This window comes from Pongo pygmaeus, chromosome 4 (genome assembly GCF_028885625.2).
Source record: "Pongo pygmaeus isolate AG05252 chromosome 4, NHGRI_mPonPyg2-v2.0_pri, whole genome shotgun sequence".
NCBI classification, from domain to species: domain Eukaryota; kingdom Metazoa; phylum Chordata; class Mammalia; order Primates; family Hominidae; genus Pongo; species Pongo pygmaeus.
Window position 1 is genome coordinate 161,111,337 of NC_072377.2, and position 25,180 is coordinate 161,136,516.

General features: G+C 38.7%; 1 protein-coding gene across 7 annotated transcripts in view; it reads left to right on the forward strand.

The window, feature by feature from the left end:
* SGCD (sarcoglycan delta) overlaps positions 1–25,180 on the forward strand; it is a 1,056,619-nt gene that overhangs the window by 581,115 nt on the left and 450,324 nt on the right. For 2 of the 7 annotated variants that reach the window (XM_063665310.1, XM_054488388.2), the window contains exon 1: positions 24,667–24,931. The exons of 4 other annotated variants lie outside the window; for them this stretch is intronic. The gene's annotated coding sequence lies outside the window, so the exon portion shown is untranslated. Of the gene's footprint in view, positions 1–24,656; positions 24,932–25,180 lie in introns of those variants that run through there. One more of the 7 variants, XM_054488387.2, reaches the window with a different exon arrangement.

The following is a 25,180-nucleotide window of genomic DNA, read 5'->3' on the forward strand; positions in this document are numbered from 1 at the left end:
TCTATGTTTTTATCTTGAATTACTTTGAGTTTCCTTGAGGAAGGTATTTTTGTATTCTCTGAGAAGTCACATATATCTCTCACTCCTAGATTGGCCCACTAATGCCTTCTTTATTTTGTTTAGTGAGGTCATGTTTTCCTGGATGGTATTTGTTGCTTGTGGATGTTTGTTGATATTTGTGCATTAAATATTTAGATATTAGATATTTATTATAGTCTGGACTTATTTGTATTAATCGTTCTTGGGAAGGCTTTCCAAGTATTTAAGAGGAATTTAGTATTGTAATCTGAATCTTTGGGCACTGAAGCTGGCTTGTAGAGGTACCACCTTGGTGGTCTTGGGTTATATCTGGGAGAATTCCCTGTATTACCAACTTGTTATCTTCTCTTACTTTCTCCTAGACAAATAGAGTCTCTCTTTTCACGATGAGCTTCCTGGAGCTGGGGGTGAGGTTATACAAGCACCGTTGTGGCCACCAACACTGGGACTGTGCTGGGTCAGACCCAAAGTCAGCATAGCACTAGGTCTTACCCAAGGCCTGCAGCAACCACTGCCTATCTACCACAGATGTTTACTCAAGGACCAAGCATTCTTCAGTCAGCAGGTGGAAAATTCAGCCAGACTTTTGTCCTTCCCTCGGGGCAGTTAGCTGCCCCAACCCTCCAGCCTTGGACATGTCCAGGAATGCCATCTGGGAGGTAGGGTCTGGAGTCAGGGATTTTAGGAATCTACTTGGTGCTCCATTCTACTACAGCTTAGCTGGCACCCAAGCATCAAGACAAAGTCCTTGCCACTCTTCCTTCCCTTTTCCATAAGCAGAGGAGCCCCTTGCCATGGCCACCACTGTCCCAGGCCCCTAGTGAATGCTACTCAGCTACCATTGATGTTCACTCTAGGCCCAAAAGTTCTTTAGTTAGCTTGTGGCAAATGCTACTAGGCCTGGGTCTCTCCCTTCAAGGGATTGGGTTCACCTCTAACCAAGGGTGGTTCCAGAAATGCCATTCAGGAGCCACAGCTTAGAATCTGGAACCCCAGGAGCCCACTTAGTAATCTACCCCACTGTGGCTAATCTGGTTCCCAAGCTGCAAGGTGAAGTCTCCTTTACTCTTTTCTTTCCTCAAGCAGAAGGAGTCTGTCCTCATGATCACCATAGCTGGTAATGTGCTGGGTCACACCTGAAGCCAGCATAGCCCTAGGTCTCACCTGAGGCCCTTAGCCACTGAGGTTTATTCATGGGCCATGGGCTCATTAGTCAGCAAGTGATGAATCCTACCAGGACTGGTAGGATTCCCAGGGAAGCAGCTTCCATTATGGCCTAGGGTGTGTCTATATATGTCATTCAGGAGCTAGGGCCTGGAATGGGGGCCTCGGGATTCTACTTGGTAACCTCTTTTAAGGGCTGTGGTTGCACTAGTATCTAAGTTGCAAGGCAAAGTCCTCTTTACTGTTTCCACTTTTCTCCTCAAGCAGAAGGAAGGAGTCTCTTCTAGAAATGTGAGTTGTACTGCCTATGGTTAGGGGAGGAGTGACACAAGCACTCCCTTGGCTGTCCTGGCTGGTCATAGGTCATAGGTACCCCAAATTCACTGGCTCTGAGCTCAGCAGAGCACCAGTACTTGCACAGGAATTACAGTCGTTGTGGCCTAGACTGCCTTTCAAGTTTACTTTGGACTGCCTTTCAAGTTTACTTTCAAGTTTACTTTGGACTACTTTCAAGTTTACTTTAGCCCACCCAGTGGTGGGCTAGCCAGAATTCAGGTTCTGACTGCTGAGATGGGTGACTTCCCTCTGGCTAATCTAAATGCTCCCTCTGTTGTCACCCACTGAGTTCTGCTTTATGTTGCTTTTTGCTATGACAAGTTAGTTGATATGGTTTGACTGTGTCCCCACCCAAATATCATCCTGAATTTTCGTGTGTTGTGGGAGGAAACCGGTGGGAGGTAATTGAATCATGGGGACAGGTCTTTCCCATGGTGTTCTTGTGATACAGAATAAGTCTCATGAGATCTGATGGCTCTATAAAGGGGAGTTTCCCTGCAAAAACTCTCTCTTTGCCTATTGCCATCCATGTAAGATGTGACTTGCTCCTCCTTGCCTTCCACCATGATTATGAGGCTTCCCCAGCCATGTGGAACTGTAAGTCCATTAAACCTTTTTCTTTCGTAAATTGCCCAGTCTCAGGTATGTCTTTATCAGCAGTGTGAAAATGGACTAATACAGTAAATTGATGCCAGTAGTGTGGGGCACTGCTGAAAAGATACCCAAAAATGTGGAAAAGACTTTGGAACTGGGTAACAGGCAGAGGTTGGAACAGTTTGGAAGGCTCTGAAGAAGACAGGAAAATGTGGGAAAGTTTGAAACCTCTATAGACTTGTTGAATGGGTTTGACAAAAATGCTGACAGTGATATGAACAATAAGATCCAGTCTGAAGTGGTCTCAGATGGAGATGAGGCACTTGTTGGAAGGTGGAGCAAAGATGACTCTTGTTATGTTTTAGCAAAGAGACTAGTTGCATTTTGCCCCTGCCCTGGAGATTTGTGGAACTTTGAACTTGAGAGAGATGATTTAAGGTATTTGGCAGAAGAAATTTCTAAGCAGCAAAGCATTCAAGAAGTGACTTGGGTGCTGTTAAATGCATTCAGTTTTATAAAGGAAGTAGATCATAAAAGTTCGGAAAATTTGCAGCCTGACAATGCAATAGAAAAGAAAATCCCATTTCCTGAGGAGACATTCAAGCCAGCTGCAGAAATTTGCTTAAGTAATGAGGAGCCAAATGTTAATCCCCAAGACAATGGGGAAAATATCTCCAGGGCATGTCAGAGGTCTTCAAGGCAGTCCCTCCCATCACAGGTCAGGAGGCCTAGGAGGAAAAAGTAGTTTCATGGGCTGGGACCAGTGTGTCTGTGCTGTGTGCAGCCTAGGGACTTGGTGTCCTGCATCCCAGCCACTCCAGCCATGGCTGAAAGGGGCCAACATAGAGCTTGGGCCATGCTTTCAGAGGGTGCAAGTCTCAAGCCTTGGCAGCTTTCATGTGAGGTTGGGCCTGCAGGTGCACAGAAGTCAATAATTGAGGTTTGGGAACCTCTACCTAGATTTCAGAGGATGTATGGAAATGCCTGGATACACAGGCACAAGTGTGTTGCAGGAGTGGGGCCCTCATGGAGAACCTCTGTTAGGGCAGTGCAGAAGGGAAATGTGGGGTCAGAACCCCCACACAGAGGCCCTACTGAGGCACCACCTATTGGAGCTGTGAGAAGAGCACCATCATCCTCCAGACCCCAGAATGGTAGATCCACCAACAGCTTGCACCATGGAAAAGCGCATGGAAAAGCCGCACACTCAATGCTAGCCCATGATAGCAGTCAGGAGGGAAGCTGTATGCTCCAAAACCACAGGGCGGAGCTGCCCAAGACCACGGGAACCCACCTCTTGCATCAGTGTGATCCAGATACAAGACATGGAGTCAAAGGAGAGAGATCATTTTGGAGCTTCAAAATTTGACTGCCCTGCTGGATTTTGGACTTGTATGGGGCCTGTAGCCCCTTTGTTTTGGCCACTTTCTCCCATTTGGAATGGCTGTATTTACCAAATGCCTGTACTCCCATTGTATCTAGGAAGTAACTAACTTATTTTTGATTTTACAGGCTCATAGGCACAAGGGACTTGCCTTGTCCCAGATGAGATGTTGGATTGTGGACTTTTGAGTTAATGCTGAAATGAGTTAAGACTTTAAGGGACTGTTGGGAAGGCATGATTCATTTTGAAATGTAAGAACATTATATTTTGGAGGTGCCAGGGGTGGAAAGATATGGTTTGGCTGTGTCACCACCCATATCTCATCTTGAATTCCCGTGTATTGCGAAAGAGACCTGGTGGGAGGTAACTGAATCATGGGGGCAGGACTTTCCCATGCTGTTCTCATGATAGTGAATGAGTCTCATGAGATCTGATGGTTCCATAAGGGATGGTTTCCCTGCACAAGCTCTCTCTTTGCTTGTTGCCATCCATGTATGATGTGACTTGTTCCTCCTTGCCTTCTGCTCTGCTTGTGGGGCTTCCCCAGCCATGTGGAACTGTAAGTCCATTAAACCTTTTTCTTTTGTAAATTTCCCAGTATCGGGTATGTCTTTATCAGCAGCATGAAAAGGGACTAATATAGTAGTGCTGTGTTCTATACAAAGTCTCACTGTCACTGCATTCTGTCTCCCCCAAGCACACAGATTTTTCCTCCATGCCATATGGCCATTCCTAGGAAGATGGTAGAGGGGTGATGTCAACAATTCAAGACTATCTTTTATACCTTCTTCAGTGCCTCCTTTCTTGCTATTATGTTAAAACCAGGTACTGTGATCACTTGATTTTTGGTTCTTGTGAAGGTGCTTTCTTGTGTGGGCAGTTGTTCAATTTCATGTTCCTTTGTGGCAGGAATGATCACCACAGGGTTCTATTTGGCTATCTTGCTCTGTCTCCTTTCCTATGCTTCACGTATTTTAATAGGCTATTATTAGGCACATAAATTTTTATAATCATCATGTTTTCCTGCTGTATTGAAACTTTTATTAATATATAATGGTATTTGTGTTTTGTGAATTTTTTTGAATTAAAATCCATTTTTTTCTGATATTAATATAACCACCTGTGGGCTCTTTTGGTTGCTATTTGCACAGGATATAAGTTTTCTTTTTTTCTTTTTCTTTTTTTTTGAGTTAGAGTCTCACTCTGTTGACCAGGCTAGAGTGCAGTGGCACAAACACAGATAACTGCAGCCTCAACTTCCTGGGCCCAAGCAATCATTCCACCTCAGCCTCCCAAGTAGCTGGGACTATAGGTGTGCACCAACATGCCCAGCTAAAATTTTTTTTTGTACTTTTTGTGGAGACAGAGTTTCACCAGGTTGCCTAGGCTAGTCTTGAACTTGGGCTCAAGTGATCCATCCACCTTGGCCTCCTAAAGTGCTGCACAGATGTGAGCCACTGCGCCTAGCACATTTTCTGTCTTTAAAATGTCAACCTATTTATGTCTTTGAATGTCAAATGTGTAAATCAGACAGCATATCATTAGATCACATATTTAAATCCATTCTGCCAATCTCTGTCTTTTTTATTAGAGAATTTAAATCATTTACATTTCAAGTAATTACTGATAAGCAGATACTTTGGTCATTTTGATCTTTCTTGCCTGTGTACATTTTAACTGTTTTTTTTTTCTGCCTCATTACCTGAATTTGTGTCTTCTTTTGTGTTTAACTGATTTTTTAAAAATAGTAAAACCATACTTAGATTTCTTTCTCTTTTCACGTCATTCTTTAACTATTTTGTTTATAGTTGTCACAGGAATTACATTTAACCTCTTAATGTTATAACATTCCTATTTTAATTTATACCAGGTTAACTTCAATAACACAAACAAGTCTGCTGCTTTAACAGTTCTGCCCCCATTCTTTCAGTTGTTGATGTAACAAAATTATATATTTTCACTTTGTGTGTTTAAGAAACATAAACTGATAATCTTTTAATGCATTGGTCTATTAAACTATGTAAAAATGTGGAGCGAAAAACAAATGTTATAATAACACTAGCTTTTATACTAATTTTTTTAAAAAAGCATTATTTTCTTAAATCATATAGGAAACAAAAAGTGAAGTTACACACCATTTTTTACAATAGTACCAACTTTCCTAATTTCCCTTGTATTTACCTTTACTAAGAACTTTATTTCTTTATATACTGTATTAGTCCATTTTCACCCTGCTATAAAGAACTACTTGAGACTGAGTAATTCAAAACGAAAAGAGGTTTAATTGACTCACAGTTCTGCATGGTTGGGGAGGTCTCAGAAAACTTACAATCGTGGCAGAAGGCAAAAGGAAAGCAAGGCATGTCTTACATGGTGGCAGGAGAGAAAGAGAGCAAAGGGGGAAGTGCTATACTTTTTTTTTTTTTTTTTTTTTTGAGACAGAGTCTCGCCCTGTCGCCCAGGCTGGAGTGCAGTGGCGCGATCTCGGCTCACTGAAAGCTCCGCCTCCCGGGTTCACGCCATTCTGCTGCCTCAGCCTCCTGAGTAGCTGGGACTACAGGCGTCTGCCACTACGCCTGGCTAATTTTTTGTATTTTTAGTAGAGATGGGGTTTCACTGTGTTAGCCAGGATGGTCTCAGATCTCCTGACCTCGTGATCCGCCTGTCTTGGCCTCCCAAAGTGCTAGGATTACAGGCGTGAGCCACTGCACCAGGCCGGAAGTGCCATACTTTTAAACAATCAGCTCTCATGAGAAGTCACTCACTATCAAGAGAACAGCATGGGGAAAATCCACACCCATGATCCCATCACCTCCCACCAGGTCCCTCACCTGACATGGGGGGATTACAATTTTAGATGATATTTGCATGGAGACACAGAACTGAACCATATTGTAGGCCTTCAGTGTCCTTTCATTTCAGCTTGCAGAATTCCCTTTTATATTTTTTACAGAGATGGTCCAGTGATAAATTGCTCAGCTTTTGTTTATCTGGGAAAATTTTAATTTTTTTTCTCACTTTTAAATGGCAGATTTGTAAAATATTACATACTTAGGTGACAGTATTTTATTTATTTTAGCACTTTGAATGTATCCACCCACTAACTTTTGATGAGAAAGTTGCTAATAATTTTATTGAGAATCCCTTGTATGTGGCACATTACTTCTCTATTGCTGCATTCAAAATTCTCTTTTCCTTTGGCTTTTGACAGTTTGATTGTAATTTGTCTCTGGGTGTTTCTCTTTGAGGTTATCTCCTTGGGTTCGTTGAGCTTCATGAATGTTTATATTAATGTTTTTCATCAAATTTGGGAAGTTTTCAGCCACTATTTCTTCAAGTATGTTTTCTTCCCTGTTCTCTCTCTTTTTTCCATCTGGAAAATGATGCATATATTTATCTGCTTGATGGTGTCCCACAGATCCCTTAGGTTCTGTTGACATTTCTTCAATTATTTTTTCTTTCTGTGCCTCAGACTTGATCATTTTTATTGGTAAAGTCTACTGCTATATTTTCTTCAAAATTGCTGATTCTTTCTTCTGCCTGCTTAAATCTGCGTTTTAAATTCTCTAGTGAATTTTTCATTTCAGGCATTATACATTTCAGTTTCAGAATTTTATTTTGGCTTCTTTTTAAGTTTTCTGTATTTTTATTAATATTTCCTTGACTTTCATTACATCTTCCTTTAGATATTTGAGCATTTTTTTTTTTTTTTTGAGACAGAGTCCCGCACTGTCGCCTGGGCTGGAATGCAGTGGCGTGATCTTGTCTCACTGTAACCTCTGCCTCCCGGGTTCATGCGATTCTCCTGCCTCACCCTCCCAAGTAGCTGGGATTATAGGCGCACTCCATCACATTTGGCTAATTTTTTGTGTTTTTAGTAGAAATGGGGTTTCACTATGTTGGTCAGACAGACGTTTTGAACTCCTGACCTCATGATCCACCTGCCTCAGCCTCCCAAAGTGCTGGGATTATAGGTGTGAGCCACCACGCCCCGCCTGATCTTTGAGCATCTTTAAGACAGTTGTTTTAAAGTCGTTGTTTAGTGGATCTGCCATCCAGTCTTCTTTTTAGTGATATTTTCTGTTGTTGTTGTTTTTCTTTCTTTCAAATGGGCCACACTTCCCTGTTTCATTTTATGTCGTATAATTTTTTGTTGAAAAATGAACATTTGAATTTAATAAAAATCTGGAAATCAGATTCTCTTCCTCAGGGTTTGCTGCCTTGTTGTTATTGTTTTGCTTTAATTATTACAGGCTATTTTTGTGCCCAGAATTAGCATAAGGTGTCAACTTAAGGTCTTTTAAGTCTTTTCTGATCCTGCAAATTTACCTGGGCATGCATAATGAATGACTTTCTATATCCTCCCATATATGCAGTTTCTTTTGAATTTGAATATCCTGGTCTTTAATACTTGACTCCCAATAGTAGGAAAATAAAAAGAAATATAAAGTTCGTGGCAAGGAGCTGGTCCTTTACATCCCTTGGAAGTCACTTTTGTCAGAGGAGGAAGAGCTTGCAGCACTGGAGGGATGTGCAACAGTTGCTGCTGTCTTTTTGTCTGCATCTCTGTGATGATAGTCAGAACACAGACTTCTTGATATTTGGAAGACAGGGTCCTTTTTGCCTATCCTGGCTCCTGAAAGCTGTGTGCAAGCTACTCCATGAACATCCTGCCAGTGTGCTGAGCAGTCAGGGGATGGATGGGTAGCTGCTACTGTGTTAAGAGCTGAAATCGACCAAAATTAACCACAGTTTACTCTTCAACCCTTCCCTGTAAATAGCAAGTCTTTAGTAGACTCCAAAATAATTATATCAGGCAGATTCTTTCAGTGAAATTATTGTCTAGTTGAGGAGAAAGATTTCTGGTGCTTCTTACCTTACCATCTTCCCATAATCATCTGTCTCTATTTATTTTTGTGTGAATGAATGAACAGATTATTTGAGTGCTTGGTATGTTTCAGACACTTACTATGGAATCCAATGTTCAAAAATAAAAGAGAGAGAGAGAGACAATATTCTTGTTCTCGTGAAATTTCACTTCCCTGGTAAGAGACAAATATATAAAAAAGTCACAAAACTAATGACTTGTAATTCTACAGAGGAGTACAGGGTTTTGGAAAGCATACCAGGGGACATACATAGTGAGTGGTGAGAGAGGAAGCTTCCCAGAAGTGCCTTGTAGTGTCAACCAGGTAAAGAGGAGCAGTAAAACTTCTAGTTAGAGGGAACAGGATCTGTGAAAGCCCTAACATCAGAAGAAACTTGGTGAGTTTAAGGGGTGAATAAACACAGAGTTGTGTTAAAGGTAGATGAAATTCAGGATGAAAAAATGTTTTGTACCAACTATAAAGTGGTTTATACCAACTATAAAATGGTTTTTCTAAGAAATGTTTTCCTTTCTCTCCAATTCTCTGACACCTGCTATTTTACCAATCCCTGCTTGAGACTAGATTCCCTGCTGTCTTAAAATCTGTCATTTCATATGAAGTTTTGCAATCCTAGCCATAGTTATGCTATGAAAGACTCAGTGTCACCGTGAGATAGTGTGGTTAGTGACCCCGAACAGGAGTGGTCATTTGATTAGGCACACAATTAGCGAGGAGACTATAGTTTTTTAATATCCTTAATTTTTTCTGCATTGCATTGGTTAGAAATCTAATTGGTTTACTAAAATGATATGCATATATAGAAGTAAATCGTTCTAAAAATTATCAAATAAAAAAACTTGTCTTATACTATCATAGAATGCAGTATCTTAGAATGAGAGTCCTATAAAGACCTTAAGATATGACCTACTTGAATAAGTTCTTCAGCAATGTCTTAGGGATCTACACAGAGGAGGGGAGGAGCTGGGTTTAGGGCAGGGCTCTGTGCTCCATTACCCTCTTCTACTAGCAGAGTTCTAATCATATTGGGTTTCTGTATTTAAGTTCTATACAATGTCAACATCGGTTGAAAAATGTTTTTTTCTTTCATGAAAAGTTTGGAAAACACTCATCTAATATCATAGTTTTACTCAATGGTGTGCTAGACCCAGCTCTTACTCACTGATGGAAACAAAATGAGCTTATTTCTTCTCTGCTCCATGTTTGCTGACATCATGTTAGTTATCTGAAGTTAGCAAATGCTACAAACAGAGCTTTTATATATATGTTTTTTTCTTGAGAGCCAGTTTATTGACCTATAGTTACAAATGAATGTAAAGTAACAGTTCCATGCCATAGCTAGCTAAGGGCATGAGTAGGAAAAGAAAACAGATCTTCTGACCCTTATTCCAGGGCTGTTTCTGAGATACCCAGTATCACAGGAAGGCAAAGGAAATTTGCACTTGTTGCATGCATGTCTACATGTACCAAAGGCACTCATGTAGGTTAGGTGGTTTTATTCTCACAAAGACTCTGAGAAGTTAGAATTCTGTCTCCATTTTTTAGGTGTAGACACTAGTCAGAAAGGAAATTTTTTGGTCCCAAAACATTTATTTATTGAGTGTCAGGGCCGCAGTTCTCAGGTACATAGATCCAGCCTTTTCCCTTCTACCATACTGACATCTATTTTGTGACCTTGAATGTCACTTCCTTGAACATAAATTTCTTTACTGATATACTTAGAAAAAGGTAATCCTTAGCTACCACATAGGGATTCTAAAACCCAAGTGAAACACTGTGTGTGTGAATACATTTTATAAATTACAAAGTGCTACTAAAATTACATTAGTCTATTACTCATATAAAATATTAAATCATGACACCACTCTGCTTCAATTTCATATTCATTAATAGCAATGAGAAGCAGTTTAGCATAGTAATTGAGGACACAGACTTTGTCATCAGACAGGCTTGAATTGGATCCTGTCTTTATCTCTTACCCACTATTCCACTATGTGATTTGGGGCAGCTATGTAACCTCTCTGTACCTCAGTTTACTCATTTATAAAATGGAGATAATTCTAACTCATAGAATTTTTGTAAAGAGTAAGTAATACATGAAAAGCATTTAACATGGTTCCAGGTGAAGCGTTAGCTCTTAAAATTAGTTGGAATTAGGATCATTATCTTACTCACTGCACTTACTTAACTGGCCCCATAAGAAAATTGTCTCAGCTCCCTATTTCTTACAGACAATGGCTAGATGACTATTCTTTTATTTTTTAACTAACTTTGAGCTTAATTTGTTTACAAAGCCCTTGATATTACTTCTCTTTCAATCCATATTTGTTTTGTTTTGTTTTCTGACTTTGTTTCTTCTCTCATCTTCTCTAAGCCATCTGTCTCAGACCTGTGGAAATCTAGCTTTGTCCCTCATGGCTTAAGCATGCTTTTATTTGCCTCCTCTTTCTTCCTTTCCCTCTGCCTTCTTGTCTTCCTTGAGAATTTGTTGGCTGACATCACATCCATTTAACAAATAATGATGAGTTAATGATTCACAGTGCTTGAAGTTTCATATGGTAAAAAACCCTGTATCTTTCATCTTAAAAGCTATGAAGACATTTCTCTTAAATTTTAAAAGATTCAGATTTAAAAGAGAATTTTAAAGTGGTACATAATTTGTACTTGATTTCTCACCTTTTTTTGTTTTCTGTTTCTTTATTTTTTCTGCTTTTTCTCTGGAAGTAGTTGTCAACATCATTTTTTGATTTTGTGTGTGTGAGGTAAAGAGAGTTACTGTCATTAAAGCAGCTAGTACACAGTGAATACTTAGTAAATGTTGGCTGCTATGGTTATATGTAAATATTATGCTGATAAAGACAGCCTGTGCATCTTCTCCAATTCTAACCACAAAACATTATATCCATAAGGGTAAAGTCTCCTGAAATAAATCTAAGTACCTCCGAATGTCTGTGGGAAATCCGATTTAAGGTAGTAAAGCTATCTGAGTCTTAATAGCTGAAGGAGGTTGTCACTTAAATGGCTAGTTTGTTGGTTCATAACATTTTAGGGTACTAGGATCATAGTCTGCTAAAGTGGTAGGTATCTCCATTAAGTAAATGCCATTAACAATTTATTCCTTCGTGAATGTAGACTCCACAATTGGAATTTTAGTTTTCCCTACTAGTGTGTAATTTACTCTGGAATTTGTAAAAATGCTGTTCATTTTAGCTTCCTGAAAATATGCATAAAAATGCAGCACAGGCCATGACATCTACTTTTTTTCAATTAAGTATTTGGGTATCTTTTCCATTATCACCTTTTTATACATCCTGAAAATCTTAGCCCACAACTCCTGAAAATCTTCGGAAATTGCAATTCCATGATCATTGAATTTGTGATAAGTTGGTTCATGATCCCTATAGTGACACACAACAAAGAGCAAAGAGTGCTTAGGGAAAAAGCCAGTTTAGTCAAAAATATAAAATTAATGAAACATGAACAAAAGGCCAAATCTATAGGAGGGTCACTGTATTGGTGAGGTTTATTCCAGTTGAACTTTAAGGATGTGATGTTCAAGGCTCTACTAATCAATATAGCTGTTTAAACATTTTCTGTCTTGTGAAACTTAGTCTATAAAGACTAAACCTGATAATAAAATTTAGACGTAAGCTGCATTGGTTGGTAAGCACTTTAGATATTTAGGCAGGGCATAAAGTAAATAAAAAATTTACGATTAAGATTTATGAGTCAAAATTAACTATAATATAGACATTGCATTGTATTAAACTGTCTATTCTACTAGTATTATAATTACCAATACCATCACTTTGGGTACAGTTTTCTGGTCTTCTCTCCATCCCTTATTCCATCATCTAATAATTATTATAGTGTCTACTCCAGCCTAGGCAGTATGCTAGGCGTTGGTGAACACAGATGAACAGAACAGACATTGTGCATTGTTCTCAAGAGCTGACAGTCTAGCTGTACATTCAGATAACTAAGTGACAACAATAAATAATGGCAAGTAGTATGAAAGGAAAATCATAAAATTTTGGTAGAGAACATAGCAGAGGACTTAACATAGAACTGGGTAAAGAGGGAAGAGAGGGAAGAGAAGTCCTATGGAAGAAGGGACCTGTCAGCTATTTCCTTCAGCAGTTATACAGGAGGCATAAGGTGCATTCCCTTCAGTGCTTTATAATTCATATTAGTAAGATTATGGATTTTTTTCAGTTGCATTACTTTTTTCCCTAGCTTCATTGAGATGATTGACAATTAAATATGGTAGATATTTAAAGTGTGCAATGTAATGATTTGATGTATGTATGTGTTGAGAACTAATCACCACAATCAATCTAATTAACATAGCCATTACCTCACATAGTTACCATTTTTTCTGTTTGTGTGGTGGGTACACTTGAAATCTCTCTTAGCAAATTCCAAGGACAAAATGCATTACTATTAATTATAGTTACCATGTTGTCCATTAAGTCTCCAATACCTATTCATTTTGTATGTGATTATTTGTACTCTTTCACCAATATCTCTCCTTATACCCTACCTACCACCCCCTTGTAACCACCATTCTACTCTCTGTTACTTTGAGTCTGAATTTTTTTTTTAGATTCCACATATAAGTAGAATCATGCAGTATTTGTCTTTCTGTGTCTGGCTTATTTCACTTAACACAATATCCTTCAGATTTATCCAGGTTGTCACAAATGGCAGCAGGATTTACCTTGTTTTTAAGGCTGAATAGTATTGTACCGTGTGTATCAATCACATTTTCTTTAACCACTCATTGGTTGATGGATGCTTAAGTCATTTTCATTTTGTGACTATTATGAATAATGCTGCAGAGAACATGGGAGGGTAAGCATCTCTTCAAGATAGCGATTTTTCCTTTGGATGTATACACAGAAGTGAGTTTATTGGATCATATAATAGTTCTATTTATATATTTTTTAGGAATTCCCATGCTGTTTTTAATAATGATCATACCAATTTACTTTCCCATCAGCAATATGCAAGGGTTCTCTTTTCTGTACATCCTTGCCAATGCATATATATATTTTTTGTCTTATTGATAGTAGCCATCCTAACAGATGTGAGATATCTCATTGTGCTTTTGGTTTGGATATCCCTGATGATTAATGACTTTGAGTACGTTTTCATATACCTGTTAACCATTTGTATGTCTTTGGGAAAATATTCATATCTTTGCCCATTTTTATGCAGATTTTTTCTTACCAAGTTTTATGAGTTCTTAAATATTTTGGATATTAACCCCTTATCAAATATATGGTTTTCTAGCCAGAGCAATTAAGGAAGAAAAAAAATAAAAGCCATCCAAATCAGAAAGGAAGAAGTAGAACTGTCTCTGTTTGAGGAGTGTATTAACTTATACATAGAAAGCCCTGAAGACTTCATCAAAAAAACTGCTGGAACTAATAAATGAATTTCGTAAAGTTATAGGATACAAAGTCAACATACAAAAATCAGATGAGTTTCTTTACACTAATAGCAAACTTTCCAAAATAGGAATCAGAAAAACAGTTCCCTAGCATCAAAAATATAACTAGAAATAAATTTAACCAAGAAAGTGCAAGATCTATACACTGAAAACTATAAAACATTGGCGAATGAAATTGAAGAAGACATAATTAAATAGAAAATAGCCTATGTTCATAAATTGGAAGAATTAATATTGTCAAAATGTCCATATTACCCAGAGTAATTTACAGATTAAATTCAATCTCTACCAAAATTTCAATGGTATTTTTATAGGAATAGAAAAACACAAAAATAATAGGAATCACAAAAGACCTCAAATAACTAAAACAATCTTGAGCAAGCAGAACAAAGTTGGAAGCAGCACACTCCCTGATTTCAAATTATATTGTAAAGATATTGTAATCAAAACAGTATGATACTTGCATAAACACAGACACATAAGCCACATAGAACAGAATAGTGAACCCAGGAATAAACTCATCTGTACGATGTGTGGTCAACTATTTTTTTACAAAGATGCCAAGATTACATAATGGGGAAAGGATAGTCTCTTCAATAAATGATATTGGAAAGTTCACACTTTATACTGTGAGAGATGGGAACTAAGAGTGAAAGCTACACTGTCTAAAGATTGAAGAGTACATTGTCAAAGGGCTGAATGAGGGAGATTGGAGGCAGAGACAGTAAATGATTGTCCAACCCAGATGATTGATAATAGAGGCCTGGATTCAATTAGTTTTAAGAGAGGATCCATTGAAGAATTGTTATTGAACATTGTTTTCTTACTTAAGAAATAAACTAGAATGACATAGTTTTGCTATCTAGAGTTACAACAATGAGTCTGGTCTGTAAATGTACCCTCTAAATCATAAGAATTAATTGTGATAATTAAGTCACTGGAAAATGGCAAAAATAAGGGTAGAATTTGGTTGGCTTTGAGTGTAAACACTTGCTACCAAAGCATACCTATTCTGAATCTATTTAAATATCAACTAATGGGGTGGCTCACAAAATAGATAATTTAGTAATATCTGCTAATATTTGAACATTTGCTATGTAAGAGCACAATAAGCACTCGATGCATGTTAGCTATGGTTATGTATGTAAGAGCCACTTTTACTGAGATTATTTTGTTAAGGCCTTGCACAACCATAGGAGATGGCTGCTGTTCTACTTTACAGAGGAGAACTCAGGGATAAGGGAGTTTAATAACAGGATCTTCTTCTGATGAAGAAGACAATAATCCAGATTGCCAAATTCCACACCAGAGCCAAGAAATTCTAACTTCTACAAATTACAAACATGATCGCAATTTCAAAAGTTTTGCCTTACACAGTTTTCCATAACTGAATGTTAAGAATACCTTCAGGTTAATGGTGTTAAAACTGAAAGGCTATAGTTTCAAAATTACATAAAGTATTCACATGATGTGTTGAAATGCAGTGAACTTCAAAAATCTTTCCAAAACCCCAAATATAGTTTTTCAGTGTGGAAATGTTCTATGTTTTGATTTTGCTCTTAAAAAGCAGAAATTGTATTGGTGCTAGTCATGTCACTACAAACTGATGTTTGACTTCACCTGTGGCTCTTCTAATAATAGAATCTTAAAGTGTTTCTTTGGGATAAAGTATTGATGCATGATAAGATCTTAGTGAGAGAGGATGAATGAAGTGGCTCAGCACCCATGATCTCTTATAAATGTGACAAATGACATGGGTAGAGAATTGACCCATTTATCTAACTGTAAACCCTTTCCAATTCATTATTCTATATGCTATGTCTGGGAATTTGAAGCTATTATAGTAGTCATTTATGAGCAAGTCTCTTTCCTTGGAGTTCTCACAGAATGTCTTTCACAAGTTCAGTGAAGAGACTTAGAAAGCTGATTCTATCAACTCAACAAGAGAGGTTCTATCTCTCAATGATAGACTCACACATTAACCAACTTCATGAGATTGATGTCTAAATTAGAAATACAAATTTTTAAATCTAGCATGAGAAATAGTATCACATGCATAGGAATAGCTAAATCTTCTCTCCCCCTAAGAAGATGTATGCAACAAGAAGGAACATAATGAAAAGGATAATTAATACATTTAAACTCAGAAAAAGGAGAGTTAGATAAAAAAGATTCTTTAATGGCAGCAGGCTAAGTCAGCCCAACAGGTATAATTTTGTCAGTGGTACTAGAGACAGTGAAAGTCCTCCCCACAAAGTCTTGTAAGTACCTTGAGGATAAGGACCCTGTTTTGTATCTATCATATCTCCAATCCCTGGAACAGACCAACCACTCATTAAATATGAGGAGAATCCATTGGCTAAGACTCCTTTATTCAGTGCTTGAATGAACTCTTCTTACTTTTTTATGGCTCTCTTTCCTTCTACGCATCCATGAACGACCTCTTTTTTTTTTTGAGACAAAGTCTCACTCTGTCACCCAGGCTGGATGGAGTGCAGTGGAGTGATCTTGGCTCACTGCAACCTCTCCCTCTCAGGTTCAAGTGATTCTCCTGCCTCAGCATCCTGAGTAGCTGGGATTACAGGCGTGTGCCACCTTGCCTGGCTCAGTTTTGTATTTTTAGTAGAAATGGGGTTTCACCATGTTGGCCAGGCTGGTCTTGAACTCCTGACCTCAGGTGATCTGCCTGCCTCGGCCTCCCAAAGTGCTGGGATTACAGGCATAAGCCACCGCATTTGGCCTCTTGGATGACCTCTTGAATGCCACATTCTTTCATTAGATGTGCCAGCATTGTTGAGTTGAAGTCTGATATGCTCATCAAGTAGCCAATCTGTCTCTTTATGCTTTTTCTTTCTGTTTTTGTCCATTTCTTTCTGCTTTTTGGCGGGGAGAATCAGGGCATGCCAATAAAGCCCCTATGTTCATTTTACATGAAATATATTTCTTTGTATCTATTACATCAGCACTCCATCCTAAGATACGATATAATGCAGCTCAGCCAGATTGGCCCAGTCTGTTGCTTCTAACAGTTTCTGCTAATTACGAGAGATGAGGCTCAGGATGTTAAAACTGTGTTGAAATTGATCAAACTGGAAGCCTTGGGGAAAATCCCTTACCATTAAACCCTACAATCCACTGAAGATACAGGAATGTTTTTCTTCAATTCATTCCAGCAGATATTTAATGAGCACTTGATCTGTTAAGTGTAGGGTTAAAGGCAAATGAGACCAGTTTTGCCTGCCTTTAACTTGGAATAACATTCTGTTTTTGGACTCATGTTTTAATTTTTTAATAGCCTTATCTATTTACATTTAGTTTTTATTCACTTACTACTTAGGAATCTTAAAAAGGACTTCCTCATTGCTTAAGAAGAGGTGAGGAGAGAAGTAAGTAACCAGATAATGTATCTTGAAACACAAATTGTATTTTAGGAAGTGAAGCCCCAGCAGTAATTTCCCCTAGTGTGTGAAGAGGTGATACAGTGAATCATCTCCTAGAATCACAATCTTTGCCCTACGAGGCAGCTAGGTATCAGAAAATGGGAATCTTTTGCCCAATTCCTCTATTACCTGTGTGATTTTGACCATATCACATCTTCTTTTCAGTTTTCAGTTGTCTCATACAAGTAATGAAAAGGTTGGACTTGATGACATATTATTTCCTTTTACATCAGAATATGCTACAACTCACCATTTGAGAGATTTAAAATTATATAAAGTTATTTTCTCTGCAATCCATTGCAGAAAGGATATCAGGAATTACTAGCAATGTTCATTATTAGTGAAATAATATTTATGAAGCAACTACTATGTGCCAGGAACTGTGCTAGTTGTAGATTTGCTCAATTATGTCTCTCTCACATATCTAATAAACCCCTTCTAAAGATAAATCATTTGAAATGCATAGTGATGAAGTATTTGTCTTTGACAGCCTTTGATATGTGTGTGTGTGTGTGTGTGTGTGTGTGTGTGTACAATTGTTGGGTTTTAGGGTTGGATTTTGAGGCTTGGTCTTTAGTATTAACCAGCACTCCTCATTCAAGAAGTTTACCATTAGCTTGGAATTCCTGCACCCAACAGTTGTGTCTTGTACCACTGAGCACTGATATGATTGCAAAAATAAAGATGAGTGATGATATGCATTTTTTAAGCACAGGTCTTATTTATTTCTGCCTACTATGGAGTGCCTATCATGTAGCGTAGCCTCCTTTTATTGATCAATAAATTTTATTTCCAAATAAAAATGTGATATTTCAAGAGCTTACTTACAATAAGCTATAATGCAATGAGAAATTATGGACCAGAAAGAACGTTAAAAGAATTGGTCAGTGTTTTTCACTGAAAAGAAACAGAATACATGAAGCCATCTATTCAGCTATAACAGTATTTGCATTTGCTTCGTGCTCTTTAATTTCTTTAAAAAGGTATGTTTGCAATACATTTCATTACTAATCACATTAAGTTAATTATCAAATGTATGAGTTCCTTCTGAAAGTAATGACTTAGCTTGAGAATCCCTCACTGTGTACCATGTATATATTTGAATTTCCAAAACAGAAGATGACTTCAGCTTAGACACTGTGTCTGGCCAATAGAGATATTCTCAAAATGTTTGGGTCACTGTTTTGTCACTGAGCCAAACTTCCTGGTCCAGATTCCTTCCACAGAAATGTCTCTTCAAAGTCAGTCAGATAATTTTGCCCTTGGCCATGGAAAAATAGCATTGGATTTACTCTGTTTTGAAGAGCCAGAGCAGAGTGAGTGTCACTTCCCATCAGGTATTATTTATGAAATGAACTCTCAAATGAAAAGCTGGCATTGTGTTACTACCCTAATCATCTGCCATTAGTTTAAGTCTAACTCAACTGTTTTGGGCTTTCATAGAATAAATAAATACGGTTTCTATCCTTTGCCTAAATATTGCCTCATAATATTTCTAAAAAACAAATTAAAAAAAAAAATGGCTGGGCGCAGTGGCTCACGCCTGTAATCCCAGCACTTTGGGAGGCCGAGGTGGGCGGATCACGAGGTCAGGAGATCGAGACCATCCTGGCTAACACGGTGAAACCCCATCTCTACTAAAAATACAAAAAAGTTAGCCGGGCATGGTGGTGGGCACCTGTAGTCCTAGATACTCGGGAGGCTGAGGCAGGAGAATGGCATGAACCCGAGAAGCAGAGCTTGCAGTGAGCCGAGACTGCACTACTGCACTCCAGCCTGGGCGACAGAGCAAGACTCCGACTGAAAATAAATAAATAAACAAACAAACAAATAAATAAATAAATAAATAAACTTCTCTGGGCAAGATGCTGAAGTGAGTCTTTGGTATTTCATCATCCATAATTCACCTGATACTTTAATCTACCCACCACCTTTTCTCAATTTCCTAATAACCCTACACAGCCATTCTGGGAAGATGGAGGTGACCCTTTCTTTTTGCCTCCAGGGTTGTTATAGGAGCCAAATAGGACCAACATGAGGACACCATTCTCCTGGTCACAGAGATTTGTTCTGGGATGGATGAGCACGTGGCTCAATCTGGAAAAGATCTATTTTACCAGGGAAAGTGAGCATGTGACTACCAGTGGGTGTCTTACCACCCAAAGGAGAGAGCAAAACTGTGGGTGAAGCCTAGAGAAGAGGGAGATAGAGTCTTGATTACATTTCAACTGTTACTCCCAGTCCTGCCTTCACATCCACTTCTTGGCTTTATAGTTTTATGATTGAGTACATCTCTCCCCCCATCCTCTTTTTTCCTTAGGCTAATTTGAATGAGTTCCATCTGCTGTAGCCAAAAGGGTCCCGATGAACGCCTCTTTTCAGGCTTTTGCTGTAACTGCTCTGTGCCTCTCTCTGTATGACCTTACTGTGTTACATCAAACTACCCCACCCTCCACCCCAAGTCAGTGGCACAGCAGACCACACTCCGTATATTCACAGCCTAGCTTGTATTTCAGGCCTTACAGATTTTTCCTGACAACTGACTTGGTAATTTCTCACAAGTCTTTTGGATAAATGTATGAATGGCTTGTTAGTTTTTGAGATTGTTTACATCTTATGAGACAAGTTGGTTTCCTAGTACAAACAATATTTTAACAGGTCAGAAAGAATAAATGAAATCTAAAAAGTCAAGATATAGAAAGTTGGGTTATATGCATGTTCCTGTACTTGGATTTTTTTTTAAACCTGCATTTACTTACTTAAAAATATCTATTGTGTACTTCCTACAAGCTAGGCATGGTGTAAGGAATAGGATACAACCTAGGGAAAGCAGGCCAGGTCTCTGCCCTCATGGAGAACATTGTCAGGAAAGATTGACATGAACCAGATAAAAATACAAATATGTATACACAACTAAAATAAGTGCTAGTCTATAGGCTTATATAATGGGACTGTTGGGTCTGAGGGTTCAGGGAGAAATAAATTCCAGAGGAAGTGATAATGGAGGTTAAATTTAAAGGCTGAATAAGAGAGAACTGCATGAACACAGGCAATTTCTAGGAAACAGTAGTATCTGTCCAGAAGGTAAGAACAGCTTTTCTTCAGTCTCCTAAAGTGGAAAGACACATGATTTATTTGAAGGATTAGAAGAATGAGGGAGTGGCAGCAGATGAAGCTAAAGAAGTGTGTGAGGGACCAGTTGAGGGTTGCTGCTGTTCCCTTTTAGGCAATGGTCAGCCATTTAAAATTTGAAGTCAAAGAGTTGTACCATCAGGTTTATGTTTTACAAGATCCTGTAACTTAGTAATTCTTAAGTCTGGCTCACATTGGAATCATCTGAGGGGATTAAAAAATACTTTTGCCTGGTGGCCATCTGATTCTAATAGAATCAAAACCTCTGGGGTGGGACCCTGGCTCTAGTCCTCTTAAAAAGCTACCCCAGGTGATTCTAACATAAATCTAGGCCTGAACATCATCGACATAAATGGTGTGGGAGATGAGGTTAATACTAGCACCTGTCATAGAGTGGTCCAAGCTGACATGACTCACTATGACTCCAGGTTACTGCCTCCAAACCTAATATGTTCATGGATTGCATCAATAGAAGTATAGCTTCTGAATGAGAGAAGGAGTTGTTCCTTCTCTCTTTGCGTTAGACCCAGTGTACCTGCAAAGTTTGTCCACTTCTCAGCACCACACTCAAGGAGGAAATTAAGGAAACTGAAATATTCCCAGGAAAAAAGCCAACCAGGTGACAAAGGGAATCTGAAACATGATGGAGAGAAATGGTTGAGTAGCTCCAGATATGTTTAATCTACAGTAAAAATATCCTTTGAAAAGGATAATGTAGGAATCTCAGTTTTCAAGTAAGTCAAAAGATGTTATTTATTCAATGGGTAAAAATGAGGGTCTACTATATACCCATCCTAGACATTGGAAAAATGGCAGAAAATGAAGTAGACAAAAATCCTTGCCCACATGGAGCTTATGCTCAAGTGAAGATTGGAGTTTTCTGGTTCATATGATCTTCAAGATCATAATTTTTAACCGACTTCTGTGATTAGCAACCATAGAATATGTGATAGGGAGACATATTTTAGTTGTAATTTTAGAACATTAAAAGTGGAAGTCTGTGAGAAGCAAAGAGGTCACCATGTATGGAAGGATTCCAGCAGGAACAGCCATTGCAGAGGGGATTCAGGAATCTAATGGTAAGAATAAAAAGGTGTAATAGGAAGAAGACTGATGAGGAGTCCTTTGCAAAACTGAGAACCAAGTACAGTCCTATCGTATTAAATACTAGCAGTGCTTACATAGTTTGAGCATTTACTGGGTGCCATGCATTTTGCTAAGTGCTTATTACACATTATTTCGTGTAATATTCATAACACTCATATAGGTGGAAAGAATAAAACTGTCAAATTATTCTTCTTAAAAAGTTAAAAACATGACATATAAATATGAAATGAAGATATGTCAGATATTTTACTTGACTCCTTAATTAGTGGGGGAATTGGTGTGATGGTAAGACTGGTTCCAAGAACATTTGAGGAGCTCAATATTTATAGGTTTGTTAACAAAGGGATGCTAGCAGAGATTGCTACATTAGGTACAAGACTGGTAATGTCCTGGAGGGCAATAAATCATCACATTTGAGGTTATTTTCTCTACTGGAAAGAAATTATTTGCATCTTTATCAGATAAAAATCTCCAAGTTAACATGTACCTGTAATAAATCTGGAAACGTTTTTCAATAGCAAACTACGTTCAACAATGATATTCCCTTAAATACTTCTTGAGAGGGCCTGTTAAACAATTCCCACATATGATATGGAAAAAAAAAAGACTACCTTTTGGCTTTATTTTTCAAGTTTTGCATAACGTTTCTTAACATTAGAAGAATTAAGTATGTTTTCGGGATTTTCTAGCTAGCAGTAATAAAGCTGGGTCTCAAACTGAGATCTCTCCAGATGCCCACATTGAAATGAGCCACATAACAAGTCTTGGGGAGACATGAGGGGCAGGGTCTGGTGAATCATATCAGCATTGTTTGATTAGGGCTGAGTATCAGCTTGAGTTTTTTTTTAATTGATTACCAGAACATTCAAAATTAACTTCTTCAACTATTTAAAACTTCTTTTTTTTTTCCCGAAAAGAAGCAGGGCATAAAACGTGAATAATAAACAATAAGCGGTTCATTAGCAATTTGCTACCACTGGCTCTAAGACAAAGACTGTGGAACCCCACGTAGAAATCTGATTCTTTAGAATTTGCAGCAGCTATTTTCTCTGAAAGATTTCTCCCTCAACTTGTGGGATTTTATTTTGCTATTGTTGTTAATTTAGGACGTTGCCATTTCCAAACATGGACATTGTAATTGTTAATAGTTTTCTATTTATAGAATGATAATTTTGCGCTCTTAAGGTATAAAGAGAAAGGCCAGTTCTCTAGAATGACACTTTGTTCAGCCTCACGTAACTGACTGCAGATTTGATCTGGCTGTTTTTCTTTTCTGTGAGTTAATCTCAAGGAAAGACTTCAGTGTTATGTTTAGGGAATAAATGGAAAGTAGCGGTGTAGCTGGCTTAATGTTCCAATAAGGCTTCAGGACAGTTCTCCAAGTTTAAGGTGACAGGCCCCTATTACATAAAGTTAAAGCAGCAGAAAACTAGCCACTCAAATACTTTATTCTACAACTCACACTAGATGGGAGAGTACAATTTTGCTTTTAGATTAGAGAAAAGGTTTGGATTTTGCTCCATTAAAAAAAAGTAAACTGAAATGTATTTATAGGCAGTCATAAACACTTTACACAGATTATCTCACTGAATCCTTAACAATTCTACCAGTAGATTCTATTATGGTTCCCATTTCACAGATGAGGAACCAGATCGAGAGAGGTTAAGCAAGCTGACCAGTGTTTATAGTCAGTAAGATGCAGAGCTAAGATTAGACCCAGGCTATCTGATTAGAAGGCTAGATGATATCACCTTCCCAAATTATGCTGCAGTAGAGAAAGCACATGGAAAAAGAGAGCACCAATCCCATTTCTAGCTTCAGCTCTGGTATTGACTGTCTTTAAAACCCTGGACAAGTCATCTCATTTGTCTGGGCCTCTACTTCCCTCTGTAAAATGAAGGGTAGAAACAATTTGGATTGGATGATCTCTGGGGTGTCTTCCAACTCCAAAGATCTGATTCTGTAATTGCATCTTGACCTTAGATGTGCACACACACCTCCCCACACTGCCCCCCACCCCACTGCTTCCCAAGGCAAAAATCTAATCCTACTGAAAGTGCCCAGTATAATTTGATGCTAAACTCAAGACCCCACCGAATCCTATTATTTACAACATCCCCTCAAGAACATACAACACTTAAAATCTGGCAAGCCAGTTCTTTAGAATAAGTTGCCAATGGGGTGTGATTTTTGGAAGTAAAATGTTAATACCAAAAACAGAAAAAAGAAACAGTTCAAAACAAATGCTCCTCTCCCTTTAAATCACCTCTTTTCTACAATGTTACCTTGACAACTTAGCTCTGGCTCTTTAGATATGGGGGTTTTTCAGTGTGGGAGAAGAGGGGTGTCCTCCTCCTGTTTTGAGGTTTCCTCTTGTTGCATGGAAAGGGAAAATGTCAAAGGTAGAGCACCAAATCCAGCAGAATGTACACAGGGCATCTTGAGGGAGTGTCATCCAGAAATAATCACAGGTGCACAGAATTAGGATGCATTCTGATTCAAAGTACATTCTTTTCTCTTTTCTATTTTCCATAACCATAACACACATTGCAACAGCCTATAAAATGTTACATTTTTGGGCCAGCACTGTTACAGAACAGAGAGCAACAAAAGTGCCTGAAAAATAATTGCATTATTTTTAGTTGCTGCAGCAAAAAATGTACATATCAGGTTGAGGGGACAGCTCCGAAGAACTGTACTAGTGTGGAAATGCTAAAAATATTGCTCCCCCTCAAGCAATTGAAATTTTGAGCAAAGATTTAGGAAGCGGCAGGTAGGGAGATCAAATTAGAATTTACATCTCTCAGCTGTAATAAGCTTGTTATCAGGACTGGCAAGAGCTCAGGGGGCAGACAGGGGTCAGCTGGGGACTCAAGTGTAAGGAGCAAGTGAAAAAGGAGCAGTGTTGAGCAGAAAAAAGAGAGGACTTATCTCCAGCATCTAGCACTACAGAGCAGAGGCTGTGTGGAGAATGGCTGAAAAATCAGAATTGGTCGTAGAAGCAGTTTTCTTTCTGGTTGTGAGTATCAGCCCGGCAGACACCATGAGCGCTGTTGCAGGGGAGTCAGCCTGTGCTTGACACATGTGTTTCCCATTGATAGCTGGAGACAGCCCAGTAGCTGTGAGTCGGTCTGACAAAGCCATATTGAAGTACAGAGTACAGTTTCAAAGCAGTCAGAAAAAGAACGGGAATGCTGTTCAGGAAATTCTTCAGGCATGGGCAGGGACTTGGCTGCAGTTCTGCAGTTGGAAAATCTGACTGGGGCAGCTTCTGAGCGCAGGCTGGGCCTGCACACACTCAGCGGGCCGAGTGGCCACCTCCTTCAGAGCTGCTCAGCACGCCCTGGGATCGCGGGCGGTTTTCATCGGCCGGTTTGTGAAACGGACAAGAGAGGTAGGGTACTGTTCAGTTCTTGCATTTGCACGCCTCTGTTCACTTTCTAAGCTATCTGCCTGCTGTATTTGCAGGCACTCCGAGTTTTTAGTGTGTGCATGTGTGTGTGTGTGTGTGAATTAGCAAGTTAGAACTCAGTCATGTAAACAATTGGCGTGGGGCTCCAATCTGTGCTTTTCCCCCTTTAAGGTCTGATTTTCAGCAGGGCAGAGAGACTTTTTTTGAAAGTTAGGATTTAGCTGGCAACAT